The sequence below is a fragment of the Gracilinanus agilis genome, chromosome 2 (assembly GCF_016433145.1).
Source record: "Gracilinanus agilis isolate LMUSP501 chromosome 2, AgileGrace, whole genome shotgun sequence".
NCBI lineage: Eukaryota > Metazoa > Chordata > Mammalia > Didelphimorphia > Didelphidae > Gracilinanus > Gracilinanus agilis.
The window spans coordinates 356,947,206-356,974,721 of NC_058131.1; the positions used below are offsets into that span (position 1 = coordinate 356,947,206).

General features: G+C 37.7%; 1 long non-coding RNA gene across 1 annotated transcript; it reads left to right on the top strand.

Moving 5' to 3' along the window:
- Positions 1–5,544: 5,544 nt before the first annotated feature.
- On the top strand, positions 5,545–27,385 carry LOC123235516. The gene is made up of 3 exons (XR_006505386.1): positions 5,545–5,624; positions 21,894–21,922; positions 27,322–27,385. It is a non-coding gene; the product is annotated as an uncharacterized LOC123235516 (long non-coding RNA).
- Positions 27,386–27,516: the final 131 nt, after the last annotated feature.

Consider the following 27,516-nt stretch of genomic DNA (forward strand, 5'->3'; position numbering starts at 1 on the left):
CTATGAGGGTCTTCATTTGCTCCACTAACTCTTCCAAAACCGGGTTTGTTTGTTTGTTTTTCCCCAAAGGTGAATGCTAGAACTTTCTTCAATATCATCAGGGCCCCATAAAATGTTACAGCCATGGCTATTCCCAATGGCACATATGCCAGAGCTTCACCCACTGATATAGTCAACCATATGTAAGTATCATAGACTTCAATCATTTGTTTGAAAAATTGAGGAATAGTTATCAGCCAAAAGGTAGCACAAGCCTGCCATATCCCGTATAGTAGCATCCCAGAGCACCTCAGTGTGACAACAGCTCTGTTAATGAAACTGGCCATACCAATCACTTCCCACTCAGGTTCTGAAATAAAAATCCTAGGTTGGCTGGCCAAAACTGTTATGTTGATTTTAACAGAGATATTTGGGAAGCTGAAGATATGCCAGTGTTCAGTAACTTGCTAGACTCACTCGTCCCCCACTGGCAAGCTTGAGTGAAGAGGGAGGGGCATAAACTGTCATAGAAAAAGGCATATGTACCGAAGCCAGCTCACCATAACCCAGTCTGCTCTGGGTGTGGAGTGGGCTAGGCTGGGGAATGGAAGAGATAGGAGTATCAGGCAGTGGCAGGTACAAAAGGATGTCACAGTTCAGGGTGATTTGGGAGACAGGAGTGGTCTTTGGCTTGGAACTGGAAGAGTAAGGTGGGGGTTTTGGAGCCAAGGGTTGAGGGGAGGAAACAAGGGAACCTGGGGTGGATGGTAGTCCTGACAAGTTTGGGGGAAGGGAAATCTGTGGTAGAACCTCAGCCTGTGGAGGAGTTGTTATCTCCCCTCACCTCTGAGAGGCAAAGTTGCCACTGAATGCTGAATCATCCAAAATATCCTCTTGAGGTATTTCCCCAGTAGGGGTCAGCAAGGGTGTTGTGAGGAATCCTCCTAAGTTCAGGATTTTTACTAACTTTAATAAATGTGGTAATATAGGGTGGTGCTGTCCATTTCCCTTTCCTCATGCAAAACAAGTTCAATTGCTCAATGGTATTAGAATTTAGAGTACCATGGATTGGCCATGCCTCTTGCTTATTGAGAATTTAATGTGGCCATTTAACATTACAAAGAGAAATTAGTTTCTTTTTTTTCAAGTTGTTTAGAGCCAATTTTCCCTAGTTTTCAAGTATACACTCCAAAGGGGAATCTTAGAGTATGCTCTGACTCTGTCCCATTTTGATTAAGAATAGCCAATTCCATACCCAGAGGTTGCCTGACTTAGATCACTCAGTGTAACACCGGGGCAAGATTCCCCTAAACCACAACATCTTCTAGTATCAAAATGAGGAGAGGATAGACCCCCAAACCAGTGGCCAGGCTAGACTGTCTTCTGAAAAGATTCAGGAGTCTAAGAAAGGCTCCTTCCTACCAGAGAAGCTATGTCCTCATGGACAATCCAGGGTACAGGTGTAGTTTTCAAGAGAGCCAAAAAAGTTGGGTGCCAAATGTCATGGGGGTATAATGGTGAACCCCTGGGTTCAAGAAGGATACCTTTGTCAAGAATGCAAGACTCCAAAAAATTAGCTTAAAAGTAAAAAGAGAGATTTATCAGTAATGTAGAACTTTGGACAGCAAGACAGTGTTCCCAGGATGCTTCAGTTCTGGGGATTTTTTATTCTTTACAACAGTGAAGACATGATGTGTCATGGTGTGGATGTGATTCTAGTGAGGTAAACACTCAGGCATTTGGTGGGGTGTTTGGTCATCTGACCAGGGTCTGCCTGAAGACCTTCATAATTTAGGGAACAGATGAATGCCTGAGATAGACCTTTATGGTATCAAGGTGTAGCCTGGAGGTGCATCTCTATATCCATCTCAATCTAAAGGATGATCCAAAGATGACAATAATCTCAGGGTCTTATAGAAGTTATCAGATGTTCTTGGGTTAGGAGTCACAAGGAGAGAAAGGAGCAAGGGAATTTCCCTGTTTGTAGTTTGCCTGGGTTAAGGGGATACAATGTCCATACCACTTACTCCTCTGCTTGTCTCCAACACATCCTTCTCCAAACCGTCCTACATCTTTTGTCTGATTAATATTTAACCTTCCATTTGGAAAGGAGGAGTCAAATAGAAGAGAAAGAGAGGGAGGGAAAGGGACAGAAAGAAAGAAATCAAGAAAGAGACTGGGAGAGGGAGGAGGAAAGAGAAAGAGAGACAGTCAGACCGACGGATGGATAGAGAGAGGGAAGTACTTTGATATATCAGTAAAAATAGCAAAGTTGATAACACTATGGTTACAGATCTTGAAAATGGAGGGGGGGGGCGGGTTGGAAGTTGGGAAGTTACATATACAAACACACATATCTATATCTATCTATCTATCTATATCTATATCTATCTATCTATCTATATCTATCTATCTATCTATCTATATATATATATATATTTAAAGAATATATAAATAAAATCTAATCTATGAGAAACCAGTAGGTGTTTGGAGCAAATGCCTCTCACAGATCAATCTCACAAAGAAGGTTAGTGTATCAGGGGTACAGTAAATCTGATAACCCTTCACTAAAGGAATGACATTTGGGATTACTGGTCTCTGTCACAAACCAAGGAATAACACAAAGATTAACTACTAACACACTATGGGTTCTTTGACGTAAGAGGAAATAAAAAGGAAGGAAAACAAAATAGTTTAATATATTAAAAGGGTAAGGAGAGTGGGAGTGGTATATCTATAACTAATAATATCTAACAGACAAGAAATGGAGTTCTAAGAGGGAGTTTCTCTGTCAACCTAACTTAAGACAGGCTGACAGCCTTGACTGAAGACTAGAGGGAGAGCTGGGTATTGGGATTCTCACAATTGGTCCAGGTTGCTCCTTTGATAACTTCAGGATGACTGGAACCAACTTGTTGCACAGCTAATAATCCAATAGATACTAGGTAGGGAAAAGGCCTGCAAACTGTCCATCAGAAACAAACACTATCCACTACCAAGGGTTGCTTTGAGGGATGATGTCTTCAAGCTTCTCCAATCCCAAAGATCCCAAGCTTATGAATTTACTGCTGGCTGGACTTTTGCTCCAAACCCCTCTCACACCAGCACTGACAGTTCACACTCCCCTGGGCTGCATTCCAATCCAGAATGTTCAAAGCTGACAGCATAGCTACCATCCCTAAGCACTTCTTACTCATCATAAATTTCTATTCTATTCCCTAAATTACTTCATTATAATATATACTGTATACATATACACACGTGTGTATATGTGTGTATTGTTTTTCAGTCATTTTAGACATACCTGATTCTTCATGACTCTATTTGGGATTCCTTGGAAAGATATTACAGAGACTTGCCATTTCCTTCTCCAACTCATTTTGCAAATGAGGAAACTGAGCCAAACATGGTTAAGAGACTTGAACAAAGTCATACAACTAATTAGTATATGAAATCAGATTTTAACTCAGAAAGATGAGTCTTCCTGACTTTAGGCCTGGCATTCTATCCACTGCATCAACAAACTGAAAACACACACACACACACACACACACACACACAAACACACACAGCACTATAAAAATATATTGGTTTGTTTTTAGAAAAAGAGATTTATGACACATGGCAGTTGTTGATGAGACTGGCCACAAGGTGGCTCTCTAAATGAAGCAGATCATCTGTAAAACAGGAAGAATAACCTCAGTCTTACTTCCCTCATGGCTGCTTTATAGATAAGATTAGAGAAATGAAAGGTTCCCTACTTTAAAAAAAAGAAAAGAAAATTATTTCCCCACTATGAGTAGAGGAGGGCACATGGAAACATATGTCAAGAGCTAGAAGAGATTTCAAAACTTTTCTAGTCTTCTATCCCATCTCCCAATTTACTGATTAGGAAACTAAGGTTTGGTTAGGCTAAATAAATAACTCACACAAGCTCACACAGAAAATAGGAATAGCAGGGGTAAGATCTGAACCCAAGTTCTATGAGGTCAAACAGAAGTCTTACCATCATCTCATGTGATTTTAATGCCCACAAAGTCAGATCTATATGGAAATTATAGAGATTATGTTATTCAGTTCAGCCTATTGATAGAATAGATAGCACTCTGATTCCCACTAAGAAGTGCTGGGGGAAAGAAAGAAGGAAACAAGCATTTATTAAATTTCAACTATGTTCTAGCCCAAATTCAAATGGTTTATAGAAGTTTTCTTTAATCCTCACAATAACCCTGGGAGGTAGGTACCATTATTATCATTTTATATTTAAGGAAAGTGAATCAGACAGAAGTAGAGTGCTTTACCCCGCCATAATTGAACTCAGATCTTCTTGACCCCAGGCTCAGCTCTCTCTCTGCTTCATCACCTAGATGTCACACATATAAATATACAAATTACATACATATACAAATAAATAGACATAAGCACACACTGATATACTCTGACAAACTGACCACAGACACATACATGGTATGGAGACATAGAGAATGGGGGCAGGAATGAGTAAGGCTATTGGGCACAAACAACATAGGTGAGATTCAGGGAACACACACAAATTCATAAAGGAGGAAGGCTGAATAGAGGGGCATGCCAACTTAAAATCTGGAGATCCCAATTTTGACCCTGTCCCCTGAGAACTGACCCTAATCGAAATCTCAGACTCACCATTTCCAAATGAACAATAGACTTTTAGGTAGACCTAAATTAAATGTTAAATACTCTTTTATCTTAGTAGTTTCTCCTATTATATCAAAGTCCTAGGTCAGGTATCCAAGGCCTTGGCTGGACCCTTCCCTTTTGTATCCATTGTAAAGCATCAGCCTCTCCCTGATAATCCTGTCTTGTACTTCTCATTTCCTCTTAGGCATGGTAATGCCAATCAATCATTCTTCCCTGTCCTTAGTTCCCCAAATAGTATATAAGTTTCCTAAGTTCTACTGTTCTTGGGAGAATCATCTAGAGCAGTGCATTCTCCAAGGGACAGATTTGTTCACAGAACCCAGGATGTTGAAATCTGTCTAGTTTTTGGTGCTTGGCTCCATGTTAGGAGCCAATTACTGGACCGATCTCTTTCCTGATTAATGACTTGGTTTCTCACTTCTTTAGTAGGTCCATATTATTTCAAAGTCAACAGACACAAACACAAGAGGGACTCGGGGAGAGGGGGACATATAGGGTAGGGGAAGCTTGGGGGTTAAGGATGGGGACACAAACAAATCTCCTCACTAGATTCCCCAGGTGGGCAGGAAGAGGTAAATTACCCACAATCCTAGATACACAGGGACAGAATAGAAGCTGGGGCTGAGTAGGGGCAGGGCAGTGAAATTGCTTGGCCATGGACAATGTCTGTCTCAAGGCAAGCCAGTCCAGAAGGTGGAGATCTGCTTGGTGGAGATCAGATTGGTGGAAATACGGTTAGGGCTGGTCTATGGGATTGGGTCACCTGAGAGCATGATGTTAGTCAGCAGGTGGAGCCCACAGGCCCTGTGGGGACTTTATTTGGAGGCCTCACAAGCTCCTCTGTACTCAGGACAGCTACTCTCTGTTGAAACCTTTCAGTTTCAGCTTCAGCTAGAGATAAAGGAGATTGATCATGAGGCCCCTCAGCATATTCCTGCTGCTCTCCATGGCTCTGTGCTGCTTCTTGGGTAAGTTTCCTCTCATGTACACTGACCATGCTTTGGAGCCAGTAGCCCCCAGATGGCCCTTCAGCCAGAACCCAATTTGGCTTTAGCTGCACCCTATTGGGAGTTTTTTAACGGTTAATGTGCAGGAACTAAATGCTGGTGAAAGAGCTACATAAAGACAGCTCCTGAGGTCACAACTCTGCAGTCTGGGAGGGAATGGGAATATGATTACTCTTGCTTTACATAGGGGAAAACAGACACCAGAGAGGGGAATTAGCTCACCAGATAATAAAGGAGAGGACCCATCTCTGAACACAGGTGCCAGCTGCACCTCTGAGGACTTGGGTCTGGGATATGTAGAAAAGACACTGATAGGGTAATCATAGATAGGATTATTGCACTAAATTGAAGAATGGATGTGAATGATGGCTTAAAAGAAAAACTGAGATAGAGACAGTCAGACAGACTGATAGACGGACACTTAGAGACCAAGAAGACTAGGTGGTACTTTTGGAGTCAGAAAGACCTAAATTCAAATACTGCCTGAAACATTCACTAAGTCTGTGATCACTTGTAAGTCATTTACCATCTTTTAACCAGTTTCCTCATTTATAAAAAGGGGAATAATTTGTTATTGTTCATTCATTTCAGTTGTGTCTATATTTCACGACTCCATTAATGGTTTTCCTAGCAAAGAACCTGGAGGAATTTGCCATTTCTTTCTCCAGTTCATTTTACAGACTAGAAATTGAGAAAAACAAAGTTCAGTGACTTGTCCTGGGTCACAAAGCTAGATCTTGTCTGAGACCAATTTTGAAATCTGGAAGATGAATCTTCTAGATGTCCCAAATGTGGACAATGATAACTCTCAACTCTCAAAGATGCTATGAAGATAGAGTGAAATAAAATGTAAAGAATTTTGAAAACCTTACAGTGCTACATAAATTCTAGCTCTTATTTGTTATTATTTACCTGAATAATTTGATCCTAATAATCCTCTGGGTAAATCTTTTAGCAGTCATTGACATTTTTATGGAGAAGAAAGTGCAGTTAAGTGAATTATACAGGGATATTTATCTGGTGTCTAGGCCAGAATGTGAACGCAGATTTCTTACTTCTTTTGTTTTGTTTTGTTTTTTTTTATTAGACATTTATTAATATTCGTTTTTAATCTATTTATATACTTTATGCCCCTACTTTCCCCTTCACCCCCAGCTCTCCCCCCACCCATGGCCAACGCACATTTCCACTGGTTGTAACATGTGTCCTTGTTCAGGGTCTATTTCCCATTCATGTCCGCCTGAGCCCATGCATTCAAGCAATTGTTTATCTTATATGTTTCCTTTCCTGCAGTCCTTCCTCTGAATGTGGGTAGCATCTTTACCATAAATCCCTCAGAGCTGTCCTGTGTCATTGCAGTGCTGCTGGTACAGGAGCCCATTATATTCGATTTTACCACAGTATATCAGTCTCTGTGTACAATGTTCTTCTGGCTCTGCTCCTTTCACTCTGCATCACTTCCTGGAGGTCTCTCCAATTTGCATGGAATTCCTCCAGTTTATTATTCCTTTTAGCACAATAGTATTTCATCACCAGCATATACCATAATTTGTTCAGCCATTCCCCAATTGAAGGACATCCCCTCATTTCCCAGGTTTTTGCCACTACAAAAAGGGCAGCTATAAATATTTTCGTACAAGTCTGTTTATCTATGATCTCTTTGGGGTACAAACCCAGCAATGGTATGGCTGGATCAAAGGGCAGGCAGTCTTTTATAGCCCTTTGGGCATAGTTCCAAATTGCCAGCCAGAATGGCCGGATTATTTCACAACTCCACCAGCAATGCATCAATGTCCCGATTTTGCCACATCCCCTCCAATATTCATTACTCTCCCCTTCTTTCATTTTAGCCAATCTGCTAGGTGTGAGGTGATACCTCAGAGTTGTTTTGATTTGCATTTCTCTAATTATTAGAGATTTAGAACACTTTCTCATGTGCTTTTTGATACTTTTTGATACTGAAAATTGCCTATTCATGTCTCTTGCCCATTTATCAATTGGGGAATGGCTTGATTTTTTATACAATTGCTTTAACTCCTTGTATATTTGAGTGATTAGACCCCTGTTCGAGTTTTTCGTTATAAAGATTTTTTCACAATTTGTTGTTTCCCTTCTGATTTTGACTACATTGTTTTTGTTTGTACAAAAGCTTTTTAGCTTAATATAATCAAAACCATTAAATTTACATTTCAGATTTCTTATTTCTGAAACGAATGTATTTGAGTCCACACTCTGTTATTTATGTTGTTCTAAGACAGATTCAAGGAAAAGTTAAGTTGAAGTGGAAAGAGCTCTCAACATTCAGGACATGGTACCGGATATAGACACTTGGCTGTAATTATTAGTTATGAAACAATACGCAAGATAATTAATCTCGAGGAGACTCAGTTTCCTGATCAGTTTTATTATTGGGAATAATAATAATTGGTCTACTTATCTAATGAGATTGTTTTGAGAAAGGGTTTTATATAGATTATCAAAATTTCAGGGGTCACCTTCTAAAAAGGATTTTAAGAGACTTCTCTTTAGAATTCAAATGTACAGAAAATGTTATAGACTCATAGGATCATCAATTTAAAGCAGAAGAGGACATTAGAAATCATCAAGTCCAACCCTCTTCATTTTTACCAAAGAGAAAAATGAAGGACAAGGAAGTTACATGAATTTCCAAGGTTGCAAAGGCACCAAGTGTCAGAGGTGTGATTTGTGCTCATATCTTCTTGGATATTAGAATATAAAATTACCAACACTATAAGCTTCCATAGACTTAAGGATCTGCATGATTTGAGGGAATATTCTTAATGAGACCTCCATCAATGGACAAAGTTTCAAAGCTAAACATTGTCCCCTAGAATAAATCTATAAATCTATAGTGTGTATTGTTTCCATAATAGAAGAGTAGTAAGAGCTAAGCAATGTGGATTATGTCACTTGGCTATGGTCACACAGCTAGGAAGTTTCTGAGGTTAGATTAGAACCCAGGACCTCCCACATTTAGGCATGGCTCTGAATCCACTGAATCAGCTACCTGACCAAAACTAACCTCTTTTTGATGTGGCAACTAATAGTCATGGAGAGCCAGCATAGATAACTCAAAAAAAAGTGATGCCAAACAAGTTTCATTCACCCTGTCAAAAAGGTAACTAATCTGATTTGTTTAGAAAATGCTACAAATATACCTTGCTCTTGATTAAAGGAAAGCATTTAACAAAGGATTTCTTACTATTTTCAATGACAAGACTAGGAGTCTCAAGCTACTGAAAAGTATGATAAGGTGGCTTCAGAACCCTTTTGTTGGATAAAATCAAAGAAGAATTATGATTTAATGTATTTAAAACCAGAAACAACCTAGGAGGATATTAATTCAACTCCTTCCTTTTATAAATGAGGAGACAGAAGGGCACATGACCAAAGGGTAGAAATGACCTATCACCCATCTGCAAATGGCAGGTCCCTTGAGATAGGTCTCTAGACTACAAATCCATGAAACTTCCCATTGCATCATGTTACTCCAACCGTTCTTGCTTGAATATCAATATTAATTTGGAATGAGGTCTCTAGTGAAAATATTCAGGGAAATGTCCTTCATCTTGTGCTAGTTGATCATTTTATCAATGATGTTGATAAAGACTGAGATAGCATGCTCATTAAAATTTCAGATCAAATAGAGCTGGCAGGAAGAGCAAGCACACTGGGAAATAGTCAGTTTTTAAAAAAATCTTGACAGGCTAGGATATCAGGTCAAATTGAATGAGATCAAATGTTAACAAACATGCAAGTAAAATCTGATACTGAATTCAAAAAAATCAGCCTAACAATTACAAGATGAACATGCCATTAGACCACAACTCATCTTTAAAAGATGTAAGGTATAAGGAATTAGAATTGGGGTTTTGGACTCAATAAGAGAATTATAAAGTAATATTGTGGTCACTGATTTTAAAATATTATAGCTTAAGTCAAAATAACTTTTAGCCTCTTTTATTTACAAAGAGGTGAAAAGAATGAAAGTAGGATATGTAGATAAAGAGAAAGATTCTTAATAAGCCTACCAGCCCTAAGAACTTCTGAGGAGAAGTGAAATCTGGTTCAGCACCCCAGGCAGGAGGCTTCCTCAGGTCTTGATCTTTGCATGGAGTCTTCTGTCAGAAGTCCACCAGTACAGTCTCCTCTATAGCTTGAGACACTTACCCAGCACGTCAATGACAACCCTTCATGACAAGGCAGGAATCTCTGGATCCAGTCTCTTCAAATGCCAGGAAAGGAATGATTAAAGGTCATGCTGGCCTCTTCTTTTATGCCCCTTTTCCACTTCATTTACTGTCTCTTCCCCTTATTCACAAAAATCTATTGTAGTCTTTTAATTTTCTTAGTCCTACCCAGGCCTGGGAAGTCCCCTCTTGAGATGAGAATTTCTAAATTGTGAAATATCTTACTTAAGTGTTAAGTAGGTATATTTTGAGTTCTTGATTGATTGAGTTAAAGGTTGCAGGACTGATTTCATTAAAATAGATAGAGATAATTTTGTCTTCACATGGGGTATTTAGAGGAATAGCTCAAAATGAGTTAACTGTCCAATATAGTAACCTAAAACAAGCTAATGCCTCCTTAACCTGCATTCACAGAAGAATGTTTTCAAGTCTAGGAAACTTATAATTCCATTTCCTGTGCCCTGGAGAGACAACATAAGTATTTCATTAAAATCTAGATGCCACATTAGGGAGGAATATTGATAAGTTGGGGGAAGTCCAGAGAAGGTAGAGTAAATTAGAGAAGGTCTTGGTATCATGACATATGAAGATTCATGAGAGGAAATAGAGATGTTTAATCTGGAGAAGAGAAGACTTAGGAAGGACATGGTAGGAGTCTTCAAGTTTTTGAAATGTTATCAGGTACAAGAACGATTAGACTTTTTTATGCTTGGATCAAAAGAGTAGAATTAGGAGAAATATGTGTATGTCACAAAGAGTTAAATGCTTGATATCAGCAGAATTTCCTAAAGTTTACTGATCTAACTATGGAATTAGCCTCTCCTAAAAGTAGCTCCTTCCAACTATTGACACCCTGCCCAGACTCATTCCCTAACAGGTACCAAACTACTTAAGCACTGAAGGGTTCAAATAAAGTCAGAAAACTAGTTGGTAGACATTTTCTGATGACTATACCTATTCAAGTGCACATTAGATGAGGTAGCAATTGAGGTTTCTTCTGAGTTGAAAATCTTTTGATTGTGTTGCTAAAATAATTACTCTTTTCCAAAGTAAACATTCTCCTTTTCTTTGATTGATCTTGATACAGAGCTCTCAGGTCCCTTCCCAAATTCTAGGATTGATAACAAATCCAACTGTAACATTCTAATATTCAACAATGCAATTTCTTAGAATCTTGATTCTAAGATTTTATGATTTTAGAATTCTAAAATACCTCGAATTGAGAATTTAAAAATTCTCTGATTCTAGGAAATAATAGAAATATTTCTTTGGCATAGTGACTATCCTGGAAAACAGACTTGATCATCAACATTTAGTTAATATTCTGTCTCCAAATCTTGTGGCACAGCCAGAAGCAATATTTAGAAGTTACGAAAGAAAGAAAGTTAGACTTTAATAGGAAAAATTGAGAGAAAATAGAGAGGGAAATTTTCCTAAGAATGAAAGTTATCCAGTAGTGGAATGATCTTGAGATACGGTGGATTCCCCTCATTTGTGGTCTTCAAAAGCAGTGGCTGGGGGTGCATTTATCATGTATGTTAATGTAAGCATTGTTTCCTGTATGGATTTGACTACATGTCTGATAAGATCCCTTTCAATTCTAAACTTTGTGATTCTCTGCCTACAAAAGCATCCATCTTCCTCCACTCTTTTTTTTTTTAATTTTAAACCCTTAACTTCTGTGTATTGACTTATAGGTGGAAGAGTGGTAAAGGTAGGCAATGGGGGGTCAAGTGACTTGCCCAGGGTCACACAGCTGGGAAAGTGTCTGAGGCCGGATTTGAAACTAGGACCTCCCATCTCTAGGCCTGGCTCTCAATCCACTGAGCTACCCAGCTGCCCCAATCTTCCTCCACTCTTAAAAAAAAGATAACAAACCCTCACTTGATCATCCCTACTTATTGTTACTCTCTATTTTCTTCTCTTTTTTTTCAATAAACTCCTTTCAAGAAATCAACTCGAGCCTGTACTTCTGCTTTCTGTCCTCTGACTCTCTTCTAAACCCTCTATAATCTGGTTTCTGATCTTATCATTCAGTAGAAAATATTTTCTCTGAAGTTACCAATGATATCTTACTTGCCATATCTACTAATTTTTCCTTAATCTTCACCCTTCTTTAACTGTACAGTTCATGAATATGTCAACCATCCATTTATTTCTGGATTTTTCAGATGCTGATTTTTCTTTATTGTCCTCCTGTCCATCTAACTGATCCTCAGTTTCCTTTGCTAGTTCACTGTCAATATAATAACCAATGACTCCGAGCTTCTCTCCAAACCCCTAATATTGACCCATTTCTCTTTTCTCTCTATACCCTCTCATGTGGTCACCTTTTCAGCCTTCTTAGTTTTAGTTATCACCTTTAGGCATATGGCTATCATATCTGCATATCCAGCTCTGATTCTCTTGAGCTCCACTTATACATTACCATCTACCTACTGGATCTTTGAAATGTCTGTCCCAGAGACATATCCAATTCGGGATGCCCAGAGAATTGTAATTTTTTCCCCAAAAAAACATATCCTTTCCCTAATTAAGTCTTCTACTGTTAAAAATATCATCATCCAGTGACTTACATTCTCAATCTTGGTGTCACATTAAATTAATTGGTCTCATTAAGTTCATATATCAATACCAAATCTTCTCATTTCTACTTTCTCAGCACCTCTTGAACATACTTGCACTCACATAGTCACCATCCTTATTCATATTTTTGTAGAGTTTCACTTTGACTATTTTTTAAACCCTGACCTTCTGTCTTAGAATCCATAGCAAGTGAGTAGCCTTAATTTGACTATTGCGATATTTTTTTTTTAAACCCTTACCTTCCGTCCTGGAGTCAATACTGTGTATTGGCTCCAAGTCAGAAGGGTGGTAAGGGTAGGCAATGGGGGTCAAGTGACTTGCCCAGGGTCACACAGTGACTATTGCAATATTTTATCTACTCTCATCTCTCCAGTCCATCTCCATCAAGTTGCTAAAATGATGTCTCTAAAGCTGAAGTATAAGCAGGTCACACCCCTACTCAAGTAGTTTTCAAAAGTCCAGTGGTTTTCTATTACCTCAGGGATCAAATGTAAAATCTTCCACGTACCATTTAAAGCTCTTCCCAAGCTTACTAACCCTTCTTTGCTTCTCTCTTTTCCTCATCACTCCTATCATCCCCTCTACATGTTCTACAGTCTCGCCATATTGAACTCTACTTCTTCTCATACCAGCTACTCCATCTCCAATTTCTTTCCCTGTTCCTAAAATCCTCTCCCTTACCTCTACCTCTTGGAATCCCTGGTTTTCCGAAAGACTCAGTCACCCTCTGCAGAAGCCTTTTCTGATCTCCCTAGTAATGAGTACCTTCCTCAGAAATATTACATTGTTTCTTCTTTCCGTGTTATTTATGTACTTCCATATATGTCAATAATAGTTTGTTTTTGTATCTGCAGTGATTTTTAGCACCTAATAGACTTGTTATAAATACATATTGATTGACAAAAAACTCTGAGACAGTTATTGTCCCAATTTTGTAAAAGAGGAAACAGAACTTTAAATGAAAGCAAAAGGAACCTTCTCAAGACCACACAGTTAGTCAGCTTCAGAGGCAAACTTCAATTCTGTGACTCTAATTCCCCATTCTGCCTGCCTTTAGCAACTTCAATCCATTTTCCAAATGATTCACACTTAAAACAAGTATAGCAGAAAAAATGCTTGTAAATGATACAGTATACTCTCTATTCATTCAGCACTTTATACTTTCTTGAACACTTTTGGACTTACTATCTAATTAGTGCCCCATCACAGCCCCTCAGTGATATAGAGAAAGAAAGCTGCTATTTCCATTTAGAAAAGTGGGTGAGCTCAGGTCTAGAGCAGAGCTCATCCCAGATGATATAAACTCAAGGCAGAGCCATGCCTGAAGCCTGGGTCTTCTTCGACCAAATGTTCTAGCTTTAAAGTATTCAATTCCTATTTCAGGCACCTACGGAATGACAAAAACTTTGGATTAATCTTTATTTGTCCAGGAATTAGAGTTATTATTATTCTCCCAGACCAACTACCCTATAGAGGACTCATTTTCAAACCCCTGAGAAACAGAGTAAACCATCTGGAAAGGTAATTGATTTCCTTACAAAGGAAAACAACTGTAAACAGAACTCAGGTGGTAATTATTTTAAGATTTCCAGAGATCTTAGATTTCTTCCATATGGTTTCTCACTCTGCCAGAGAAAATTTGCTCCTTATCACTGGCACCAACCAAACATCACTTTGCTCCTTTGTTTCATGAGTTACAATGGCCAAAACACTCATCCACTGGGGAAAGTCCTTTTAGTGAAAACTATTAGCACAATTAACTATACTAATTCCTCAGACCACAAACACACCTTCCAAGATGACCCATAAAGCATTATCAGCTTGAAAGGACTTGCCAAAACCTGTGATCTCATAATATACCCTTTAAGAACTTCAGTGTCAGGCTTCAACGAGTTAACAGAAGAAGATTTTAGTGAAGACAGCTAAGAGCATAATTTGATTCAGACAAGAGAATTTTGATTTAAATCTTCCATTTATTACAAGTGTTACCTTCAGCCTCAGTTTCCTCTTTTACTAAATCAGTAGTTTGGACTAGGTGACTGAATTCCTTTTCAATTTCATGATTATGCTCCTAGGTGGGAATATATTTGTTTACCAAGCATTTTATTTACAACAGCCCTGCAAGAAAGGGGGCATAAGTGATATTATTAATAGTGCATGCATTAAGAAACTTGAGTGTTAGAGAGAGGAAATGACTCTTCCTAAAAGAGTGACTGGCAGATCAAGGACTGAAACCTAATTCTTTGGGCTCAAACTCCAGGGATTTTTCAATCATAAGGTCACTTCCAACTCTCAGATCTGAAGGTAGAAGACCAAGAATGAGAGCACAAAAGGAGTCAGATTAATATTTAACTCATTTTACAAGTCATCTAGAAAAGAGGTAGAAAATAAACCTCTCAGAATTATTTATTTTATTCACTTGGATATAGACTTATAGAATGTCAGAGGAAGTTGGACCCTTAAAATCAACCTTAGTATACATTACAGTAAGCTGATGGACTTAGGGTATCAATAACATATATTCTTGTGGACAGTCATTAAGGGAGTTTATTTTTCTAGACTATGCATTTATGTTAAGGGAAATTTTCCTTTCATTTTTTCCTATGAAGATATGAGAGCAAAAAATAGATTTCTTTTAATATGTTTTTAATTAAGAAATGTCACAGGTTGCCTGCACTTTCACATGATGTCATTATATTAATAAAACTGAAAGTGACCCCCCAAAAGGGACAGTAATATGCAATGTCATAGATAATCTATTTAGTTCAATTTTTGTTTGGAATGGATTTGCTGTAGTCAAAACCCCAGAAGATTATAAATACTGGATTAATTACAAATATTTAGGACAAGACAAAGAATGCAGACCAAATATACAGGTAAAATACATGATTTAGAAAAGAAGAGAAAATCCAGGAACCTTTATAGGTTGTGAGTGGAATAAAATAAAATGTCCAGCCACCCAAATTATAATTACAAACCTGTAGTTAGAAAGTGGATAGTAAAAGAAGTCGTTTTTCTTTCTCATGAGAAAGGGGCCAATATTCTAATGGCAATGCCCAATGCATGAGAGCAGATACAAGTATTTTAAAGATTACTGATGCAAGACCTCCATTCCCCTCTGTCTGATATCCCATGGTTTGTGGACCAAACATACAATCTAGGTATAAAAGTCTTTCCAATTAGAAATCAAGAAGTTACATAGCATGAGCCCATCCCAAGTTTTCACCAAGGAAGGGAAAGGTTATGGAAAGATAGTCATGTCCTCGGGAGGAACTCCTTTGGCTCCTAAAGGACAGAGGAGATAAGGAGGTATGATAATCTGATGGTTTTCTTCTTTAACCTAAGAGGCATCCTAACTCACTGGGCCTGGAGCAATAACAAAATATCCTTGAGGTCTTATTTTGTTACCTTAAACAGGTTTTCATTTCCTAATAGTGTCTAGGATGGATGTCCATGCTGAGAAGAACAAATTGATTCTCTTCTCTCTATACAGTTATAAATCTACATGCCAGGAGGCACACTGGTACCCTTGATAGAAATAGGGACAGCTGGAGGCAGGTAGGTTTGGAGGTGGAGATTAGCTTTTGCTTTGGATATGTCAAGATTTCTGATCCTTGTGGTCCCTCTAGGATGAAGTGTCTGTTGTACAGGCCATGAAGTAGGATAACTCAGGAAAGAGATGAGGGCTGACTAGGTAGCTCATTGAGTCATCTTCATAAAGATGACAGTTAAAGCAGAGAAGCTAACAAATGGATAAGAGAGAGCAGGGAAGAGAGCCCACAGGCCCATGAAAAGGATTCAAGATATGGAAGGCAAGTTAACAAAGCAAATTGTGGCAGAGCTGTAAAACAGGATGGAGGAAAGTCAGGTGAGACCAGAGCTAAGGAAAACAAGAGAAGAGAATTATTGGAGTGGTCAATAATATGGAAAGTTTCATAACGAAGTCAAGGTAGATTAGAATTGAGAAGAAACCATTGAATTTAGCACTTTGAGGGATTATTGGTAACATTTGAGAGAGTAGTTATTATCCAGGAAATGGACCACACACTCATTACTTTTTCTATTATGAATACTATCCTATTACTGCTTGGTTTCCATTGCTTGAAATGGCCTGATGCCCTGTCTCTGTCAAAATACCATTTTCAAAACCACATTCTTCTATGAAATCTTTGCCTTTCTCATAGTACCTATAAGAATTTGCATTGCATTCTATTATTGATATTTTTTCTCCTAGGAAGGTGTCTCATTTTATTAATCCTTTTACCATACCACAGCTTCTCTAAAATTATAGGATCTCAATAATCCCTGACTAAATTGAAAGAAGAATATAGGACATAGAACATAGGATGTAAAAACATGGACCATATGTTGATGAACAAAGGACAAAGAACATGTTCTTTCAGAGATGAAAGTGACCTTAAAACATGAAAAAGCAAAGGGCAAAAGCAGACGGGAAACTCAGTTTATCTAGTCTAACTGAATCATTTTATTTTTTTGTTTTAATTTTTTTATTTTTTAGAAAAATTTCCCATGGTTACATGATTCATGATCTTACTTTCCCCTTCACCTCCCCAACCATGCCCCCCCTCCACATAGCCAATGGAAATTTCCACTGTTTTTAACATGTGTCATCTATCAAGTCCTATTTCCATATTATTGATAGGTGCATTGGTGTGGTCCTTTCGAGTCTACATTCTAAATCATGTCTGCATCAAACCATGTGTTGAAGCACTTGATTTTCTTCTGTATTCTTACTCCTGTAGCTCTTCCTCTGAATGTGGATAGCATTCTTTTCCATAAGACCCTCAGATTTTTCATGGGTCATTGCATTGCTGCTAGTACAGAAGTCCACTACATTCTATTTTACCACAGTGTATCAGTCTCTCTGTAAAATATTCTTTTGGCTCTGCTCCTTTCATTCTGCATCATTTCCTGGAGGTCATTCCAGTTCACATGGAATTCCTCCAGTTTATTATTCCTTTGAGCACAATAGTATTCCATCACCAACATATACCACAATTTGTTCAGCCATTCCCCAATCAAAGGACATACCCTCATTTTCCAGTTTTTTTGCTACCACAAAAAGTGTGGCTATAAATATTTATGTACAAATCTGTTTATCTATGATCTCTTTGGGGTACAAACCCAGCAATGGTATGGCTGGATCAAAGGGCAGGCATTCTTTTAGAACTCTTTGGGCATAATTCCAAATTGCCATCCATAATGGTTGGATCAGTTCACAATTCCATCAGCAAAATGAATTAATGTCCCAATTTTGCCACATCCCCTCCAACATTCATTATTCTACCCTGCTGTCATTTTAGTCAATCTGCTAGGTGTGAGGTGATACCTCACAGTTGTTTTGATTTGCATTTCTCTAATTATTAGAGATTTAGAACACTTTCTCATGTGCTCATTGATACTTTTGATTTCATTATATGAAAATTGCCTATTCATGTCCCTTGCTCATTTATTAATTGGGGAATGGCTTGATTTTTTTATACAATTGATTTATCTCTTTCTATATTTGAGTAATTAGACCTCTATTAGAGTTTTTTGTTATAAAGATGTTTTCCCAGTTTGTTGTTTCCCTTCTGATTTTGGTTGCATTGTTTTTGTTTGTACAAAATCTTTTTAATTTAATATAAATAAAATTATTTATTTTACATTTTGTAATTTTTTCTAACTTTTATTTGGTTTTAAAATTTTCCCTTTCCCAGAGATCTGACAAGTATACTATTCTGTGTTCACTTAATTTACTTATTGTTTCCTTTATTATATTCAAGTCATTCTCCCATTCTGAATTTATCTTGGTGTAGGGTGTGAGATGTTAAGCTAAACCTAATCTCTCCTTTATTGTTTTCTAATTTTCCCAACAGTTTTTGTCAAATAGTGGATTTTTGTCCCAAAAGTTGGGATCTTTGGATTTATCATACAGTGTCTTGCTGACATCACTTACCCAAAATCTATTCTACTGATCCTCCCTTCTGTCTCTTATGCAGTACCATATCATTTTGAAGACTGCTGATTTAAAGTATAGTTTAATATCTTGTACTGCTAGGCCACCTTTCTTCACTTTTTTTTTCATTATTTCCCTTGAAATTTTTGATCTTTTGTTTTTCAAAATAAACTTTGTTATAGTTTTTTCCTAATTCAGTAAAAAAGATTTTTTGTAGTTTGGTATGTATGACACTATTATCAAATATGTATTCCCAGACATTTTGATTCTCTCTCCTTGTCCTGTCCTTTCTTCTTTCCCTATTTCCTTTCATACCAATGTTTTGTTTTTAATCAGTTTCTCTAATACCCTCCTTTATTGTACGTCCCTTTCTCCCCTCTCCCTTCTTATTCCCCTCTTACTCTTCTTTAGGATCTTTATTAAGCTACCTCCACCCACCCCCCGCCCTCTCCTTTCCTGGTGTTACTTTCATCCCCACCAGTCCTTTTGTTACCCTTTTGCTTCTCTATAGGGTGGGAATTAGTTCTCTGCCCCAATAAATCTGATTGTTCTTCTCCCTTTAAGTTGCTTTCAATATACTTAAGTATTAAACATTTCCTCTCTCCAACCTCTTTACCTTTACAGTGTATTGTTATTCTTCTCTGTAGGCCCCACATGTTTTATTGGAATATAAATTTACTCTTTGTTTTTTTCCCCACTTTTCTTAATATTATCTTCTTTCCCCCTCCTCTAGTTTTGTATATATTTATACATACACACATATATCTATCTATATCTATATCTATATCTATATCTATATCTATATCTATATCTATCTATATCAACATCTACATCTATATCTATATCTATATCTATATCTATATCTATATCTATATCTATATCTATATCTAAATCTATAGGTTGGCATATCATCCTATACAGTTTGTCCCTGTTCTCTCTATGTAACTTCTTCTCGTTAGACTGTTGGTAATAACAATTTTTAATGTTTGCCAATGTCTTCTTTTCTTCTTGGGATAAAAATTGATTGAATTCATAGGGTCCCTTAAATAAAAGATTTTTCCCCTCCCCCCATTCTCTTAATTGCCTTATTGTGATTCTCTTGAGTTCTGTGTTTGGGCAGCAAACTCTCTGTTTAAGTCTGGTTTTTTTCTTTATGAATGCTTGGAAGTCCTCAATTTTATTTAATGACCATACTTTCCCCTGCAATAATATAGTCAGTTTTGCTGGATAGTTAATTCTTGGTTGTAGACACTGTTTTCTTGCTTTCCAGAATATTATGTTCCACTCTTTCTGGTCCTTCAATGTAGATGCAGCCAGATCTTGTGTTATCCTAACTGTGGTTCCCTGATATCTGAATGACTTCTTTTTAGCAACTTGTAATATTTTTTCCTTGGTCTGGTAGTTTTTGAATTTGGCTACAATATTCCTGGAAGTTGTCAGTTGTGGATTAAATGTAGGAGGAGATCTATGGATTTTTTCAATTTCTAATTTTCCCTCTTGTTTGAGAATGCCAGGGCAGTTGTCCTTAATAATTTCTTGTATTATGATATCTAAACTTTTTTTCTTTTATCACAGTGGTTCCCAAACTTTTTTGACCTACCACCCCCTTTCCAGAAAAAATATTACTTAGTGCCCCTGGAAATTAATTTTTTAAAATTTTATATAGCAATTAATAGGAAAGATAAATGCACGTGTGGCCATCACTGCTCCCTGGATCACTAAAGCACCCACCAGGGGGCAGTGGTTTCCACTTTGAGAATCACTTTTTTATCATGATGTTCTGGTAAACCAATAATTGTTAAATTGTCTATTACTATATCTCTGTTATCCTAATCTTTGGTTGACTCAATGAGGTGTTTCATATTCTCCTCACATTTTTCATTTTTTAAAAATTTTGTTTTTAATATTCTTGCTGCCTTGTGAAGTCATTTGCTTCTAGTTGTTAAGTTCTGTTGTTTAAAGACTGAATTTCATCCCTGCCTTTTATTCTTCCTTCTCCTTCTGGTCTGATTTTCTTTGTAGATCATCTTTTGCCTTTTTTGCTTCAATTTCAAGCTGGCCAATTCTGACTTTTAAGGCTTTATTTTCTTGTTTTAGTTCATATATTTCCTTTTTCAAATTGTCTTCAGCCTCTCTTGCCTCTCTTGATTGCTTTTTGAGTTCCTGAATTTCTTGAGTTAATTGAATTTTGAGATCTTCTGTGTCCAAAATGCTGGAACTTCTTCCTCTTCTTCTATTTCTATTTCATTTGCTCTCTTTTCACTTCCTTGAAAGAAGCTGTCAATTGTCATTTCTTTTCTCTTTTTCTGTTGTTTACTTATATTTTTTTCCTTTTCTGTTCTGCTAGTGTGAGCAAATGTATTTAATGATCTTTGATGAAAGATCTTCCCCCAGCTAGTAATGGAGGTTTGTAGTTACTTTCTCTGCCCTCTGAAGAATTCTCCTCTGTCCAATTGTTGCTATTTAGCCTGTATTGTTTCAATTAGTCTGTACTGCTTAATATGCCCTGAGGCTAAAACCTCGAGGGCAGAAAAAAAGTTGGAGGACAAGAAGGAGAGTTTTTGCTGACCTGAACTGTCCAGCAGTAGGATCCCCCTGCACTGTCCTTCTGTTTGATCTGGTTTTCTTTACTCTTGAAGCCATTTGTTTTCTATCTCTGTGTGAGGAAGACCAGTGGTCTGCTGTCTGAGGTTTGGCTTTCTCTAAGCCACCATCTTCTGGACATTTTTGCTGTGTTTCTTTGATTTTTTCCTCCAGTCACCTCTCCGGTACCTGTGTTCAACTCCCCGAGTCTGGCACCAACAAGGCACTCTCTCTGGGTTGGTGCGCCACCCTGTCCTGAGATTTCAGGGGTCTCTAGAGACTTTGCACAGCACGTGGGGGGACGTCCTGGGATTCCCATTCTATACCCTCAGACCCAAGAGTTCAATAATTGAAGCCTTTTTCTTGGCGTACCTCTTTAGTTGTGTAGCAGTAGGATTTCCCCTGCTCTGTACCATTGTTAGACTTGTTCCTCTTTCTTCTCAAAGCATATTATTTTCTATCTTGGTGTGTAAGGGTGCGTAGGTTTTAAAATTTGCTCCTTCCCAGAATCTAACTGAATCACTTTAAAGCAAAGATCAGTGAAATGCAACGACAGAAAGATATTTGTTTGAGGTCACAGAGTCACTGCATAGGGCAGTTAAGATAAAGTCCCAATGTCCTGATTCCCATAGTCAAGGATTTGAAATAATGGATAGAAAATTGATAGAAAAATACCTGTGTCTTTGTTTAGTCAACTGAACTTTTTCCTCATTTTGCCATATTTCAGGGACCTGGGGTTTGGGGAAAACCCAGTGCAGTGGTCGAGGGGTGGTTGGAGAGAGTAGGTATATAATCTGCACTCCTCTGTCTCCCTTAATTTCTGTCTCCCACTTCCTAAGTATCTGTGTTAAAGAGAAAGCAATCCTAAACTTTTTAATTTTTGTTTTCTAGATACTATTCAAGCTGAGTTACCAAGAAAGGTAAGAAAAGTTTCTGCTTTGCCATTTAACATTTCTCCCATGCCATGAAGAAGGGGACCATTGATTCACAAAATCCATTCAGCTTTCAGCACCTAATAGATTGAGGCATGACAATAACACCATTCTTTGATCTAAGAACCTTAGTGTATTCCTGAACCTTAGATAAGGCATTTTCTATCACTAGGCCTCAATTTCCCTCTCTGTTAAATGAAGAACATGGAGAAAAATAATCTCTAAACTCTAATATTATATGTATTCAATGTTCTTTGGTCCTTCCCCCTCTAATATTCTGTGTATTTTTTTAAAATTATCTTCTGTCTTAGAATCAATCCTGTGTATAGGTTCTAAGGCAGAAGAGGGTTAAAGGCTAAGCAATAGGTCGTAAGTGACTTGCCCAGGGTCACAAAGGTACATAGTGTATGAGGACAGATTTGAACCTAGGACTTCCCATCTCTAGGCCTGGTTCTCAACCCACTGAGCTACCCAGCTGCCCCTGGTACCTTGAACATCTAACAATCTGTGGATTCTGATGTACCTTCCAGTTCTAACATTTTGGACGTGTGTGTCTATATATTGAGGTCTCTTCCCATTTTCATCTTTTGAGTTCTGTGCTCTGACATTTCATGGTCTTTTTTCTGGGTTTTCTCCCAGCTCTGCTGTACTCTATGCTCTGACATTCTGTGTTCTGAAGTCTCTTCAAGCCTTGATATTCTGTGTTCCATATTCTAGGTAGTCTAATAGCTCTTACATCTTTTGTTCTGATGTCTCTTGCAGCTCTGATATTGTGTTCTATGTTCTCAGCTCCCTTCCAGCCCTGTGAACTACATTATTTGTTCTAAGATCTCCCTTAGCTGTCCTGTTGTAAGACAATGAAATTCCCTGTAATGTACCTGACTTTAGAGGTTATTTTTTTCCTATGGACAAAAGGGAAGAACATTTTATTGCCTTTGTGATTGTGCAAATCTGCTTATTGATAAAAAAAAAAAACAATAAAAAGGAACAGAAGGCAGGAAAAAATCTTGGAAAGAGAAACGGGGCCCCTCCCTATCATAACCAGAGGGTATTTCCCATATTTGGTTTGAAAATAATTAGTTGTATGTTATCTTCCCCATTAGACTGTTGATGGCAGTCTTCCAGTGAACAGGTTATCTTTTCTCCCTGCTCTTTGATGGCAGGAATTGTCTTTTACCTTCCTTTTAACATCACTGCTGAGTACAGTTCCTGGCGCATCATAGGTACCTAATAAATATTTATAGCCTGACTACCTGAAATGGTTACTATAGATCCCTCCAGGCTCTGAAGTTCTGAGCATATGAAATTCTGTGATATATGTTCATTTTATTTTATGACTCTTTTAGCTTAAATGTAATTCCGGTTTTCTTGGATGCACAAGTGAATTCAACCCTGTCTGTGCCACTGATGGAAATACCTATTACAATAAATGCATACTGTGTAGGCTTGTTGTGTAAGTACCACCATAATATTTTTTAGAGGTGACATTTTAAAGCCTGATTTGAACTAAGAACTTGAGCATGTTTTATAGGTCATTTATTCTAAAAGTTCTTAATCGGTAGGTCACAAACCTCCTACTAATGGATTTATGGAAACATTTTAGGGGATCCATTAACTTGGAAGAGGAAAAATAGGACATCTTCATTTTCTCTAGCCTTGAACTGAAAATTCTCATTTCCTTCAAGCACGGAAGTAGGCAATAAAAATTATTTTAAAATGGAGTCTACAGGTTTCAATAAACTGCCAAAGAGGAAGTGCTGATTCACCCAGGACCTCCCAGGTATAAAATGACACACATGGGATTCAAACCTACCTCTGCTAGATTTTAATCCAGGATTTTACACTATACAATGTTGTCTCCAAATATGTCCACCTAGATTCTAACAAGTGTCACACTATGAACTAGATCAAATGGACAATAAGAAAGGGGTGGGGATGATGGGAACTGGGTGACTACTACAATGATGTGAAGGAAAAGTACAGGGGTCAGTTAGTAGTCTCTCATACAGAGTTTCCTTAAGTATATTTCATACCATGGAGGAGAGAGGGGAGAATTCTGATCTTGGAGTCAGGAAACTGATTATCTCTTCCTGACCATTAAGCAGGTCACTCCCTCTCTGAGTCTTGGATTCCCCTTAGGTAAATGAGGGATTTGGGCTAGGTGATCTTGAAGGTCTCTTCTGTGAGCAGCTCTCTGAGCTGTAGTTTTTTGTTGTAAAATCCTCCTGAAAGTAGCTCAATGAGTATTAAGAAGAGTGGATACTGATGCATAGGTTAAAAGTACAAGGATTAGGATAGACTTGCAGTGGTTCCCAAACTTTTTTGACCTACTGCCCCCTTTCCAGAAAAAAATATTACTTAGAGCCCCCCTGGAAATTATGAAAGTATTTATTGAACACTGAATACAAAAAAAAAGTGTGGCCATCACCGCTCATCTGAATCACTACAGCACCCACCAGGGGGTGGTAGCACCCACTTTGGGAATCGCTTCTATGACTTCCAAATCAAAGTCCATGGATCTCTATTTTGAATCCCCTCTTTCACAGTATCTTTTGGTCAGGATTTCTTTCATACCTTGTCCTTAGAGGTTCTCAACCCTTTAGCTGGAGACGCCAGACACATGTCCTTGAAATAATAGAGAATTAGGATAGTTAAATAACATGGTGAGTACTTAGAGATTCATTGTTAATCTCCTGTTTACTCTAAATTCCAGCGAAAATATTTATTAGTTGCTCCTTGCATGTGACATTCCATCTTCTCTTTTTATGTCTTTGCAGAGGAAGTTCCTTATGTGGGAAATGTCCTTTCTCCTCATTTCTTTCTCTTGGACTCCCTAACTCCATTAAGATTCTTTTCAATTATCATTTACTGAATGAAGTAGGTGATTTTTACAAGTCCCCAAAAAACAAACAAAAACAAACAAACAAAATCCTCCCATTATTTGAGTCATTCTCTCTATTTCCCCAAATAATTACTGTGTGCCTACTAAGTATATATTTTTATTTCACTGAAATAAATTAAGCTCCTTGAGGGAAAATGATTACAATTGTAGTTTTGGTTTTTTAACCCTAGTGGCTAGCAAATACCAGGTTCATAATAAATGCCTGAAGAGCTAAATTAGATTAAAGTTGAAAGACCACTCAGAATAGAATGGAGAATATCAGCTTTAAGGGTAGAGGATCGAATAGAACATGCAGGTAGAAAATGGTTAAGTGAATTGAGATTCATGTCTAGAGAAAAGAGGGGCTCAGTACTTCTTAGCTTTGGGATTCTGGGCAAATCAATTTAACTTCCATTTCCTAGACCTTTTTCTTCTTTTGCTTTATAGCTAATACTTAACATTTGTAAGCAGTTTTATAAATCAATTAAAAAATAACATTCAGGCCAGCTATTTTATTTAAATATGAAGAAACTGTATTCTAAGGAAGATCATTTACTTGTCCAAGGTGATATGAATCATTAACAAAAGAGCTATAATGCAAATCAGATCTGTAGTTTCTTGTTCACTTTAAAAGTCCAAAAGAGAGAGATGTCTGTGAGCTGTGGAAAAGCAAAGGAGGTGGAGCTGATAATACTTGAATGATCATTATATTTTGGAGCAATAGAAAGGAAGGAGGAGGACCTTCCTTTTGAACCATAGCAAAGGAAACCATTGATGAAGGGAACAAGAGAGATCTGTGCCTGGTGACACTGAGGGCTAAATCATAGAATGAGGTTTAGGATTTAAACTTCTATATAGTACCCAATTCCAGATTATCCTGTATCTCTACCATAGCTTAGTCTCCCATCAGAGCCCTCTGCATTGTTGGAGCCTGGCAGATTTGGGAATTACCTTAGTCTGCTACATCACCTTCAATCCAGGTTTTTTTCCTCTCAATGAAGGATAATGAAGAATTTCCATTTCCTGGGCCTGACTAGGTATCTTAAGACATTCCAGATGACTGACGGTTTTGATCCATTTATAAACCTTGAAAAGGTGAAATTGGAGTCCTTTGGAAAATTTCCCAGGGCCTGACTAAATTTTTGGCCTGAACTTTAACACATCTTCATCAGTATTTAGAGGGAACAAAGAGAAGTAAACTTTGATTTTTAGAAATCCATCAAGTCTCAAGGTAAAATCATAACTTCATAGAACACAAAATGCCAGGCCAAGAAAGAGCCTTAGGACCCAGAGCATAAAATGTACCTGTACTTTAACATTTATGTTTTTGTGGATTAGAAACCCTAAGAATGCTCTGTATAAAGCATTAGATCTAGAATTCATAAATGTTTTTTATATTAAACTGAAGGGGACCAGAATACTAGCATTCAATGGATTTAATTCCTGTAGAAACTAGGATTGCAAGTGTAAGAGAGGACAGGAAGAATAGAGGGATGCTGAGGTACTTAAAATAATAATAGTTAAAATTTATATATCATTTAAAGGCAGCTAGATGGCACAATAGATAGAGAAATGGGTCTGGAGTCAGGAAGACCTAAGTTCAAAGCTGACCCCCAATATTTGATGACTGTTTGACCCTGGGCAAGTCACTTTACCAAGTTTGCTTCAATTTCCTAATTTAAAAAATGAATTGAAGGAGGAAATGGCAAACCATTCCAATATCATTGCCAAGAAAACCCCACATAGGCTCCCAGAGAGTTGAGCAATACTGAAACAAATCAACAACATATAGCATTTACAATGTTCCAGGTACTGTGCTAAGAACTTTCAAATTATTGCCTCATTTTATTCTCACAACAATCCTAGGACAGAGGTGCTATTATTGTTCCTATTTTTCAGATGAGGTAAGAGAGGCAAACAGAGACTAAGTGATGTGCCCAGAGCCACATAGCTATTGAGTGTCTGAGGCTAGATTTCAACACAGGTTTCCCTGATCCAAGGCTCCCTATCTCTACTATGCCTCCTAGCTACACTTGAACTTATTCAAAGAAGAGAGATCAACCAATAATGATGTTATTTGAAGGATCCAGAGATGTTTAACCCCGGGAAGAGAAAACTGAAAGAGAAGAAGATACTAATTACTGCTTTCAATATTAGAAGGGCTGTGGAGGTACAGAAGATGTTCTTTGTTCTGCTTGGCCCCAAAGGCCAGAAATAGAATCAATTAGCAAAAGTTGTCAAAAGGCTGATTGTGGTGCCAAAAAAGAAGATTTTTACTAAAACCTTCTGGCCATCCAGAAAATAACTGACCTTCTGATATTCATTGTTCTAAGCTCCCTCCAAACATTTCATTCCACATTTTATGGTTCCTTTCTACTCTCATCTAACTTGTCCTCATTCTGCTGATGACTTTCTAGGAAGAATTTTTCTTTTTTTCTCCTTCAGGCTCTAGATTTTTTTAAATGAAGGTGATTCACAGTTTTCTCCATTTTCTCTTCTCTTCCAGGAAATCTGGACGTGACATCCGCATCAAAAAAGAGGAGCTATGCTGAGGAATCAATATATCCTAGAGCCCCCATTAGTGTAGTAGCATGGCTAGCTTACCTGAGTTTTAAATAAATGCATGAGACTGATTGCTGTTCCTTATGTGATTTCTTGTGGAAAATATGATGGAAAAAGACCATTAGAGCTTTGTGGCTAG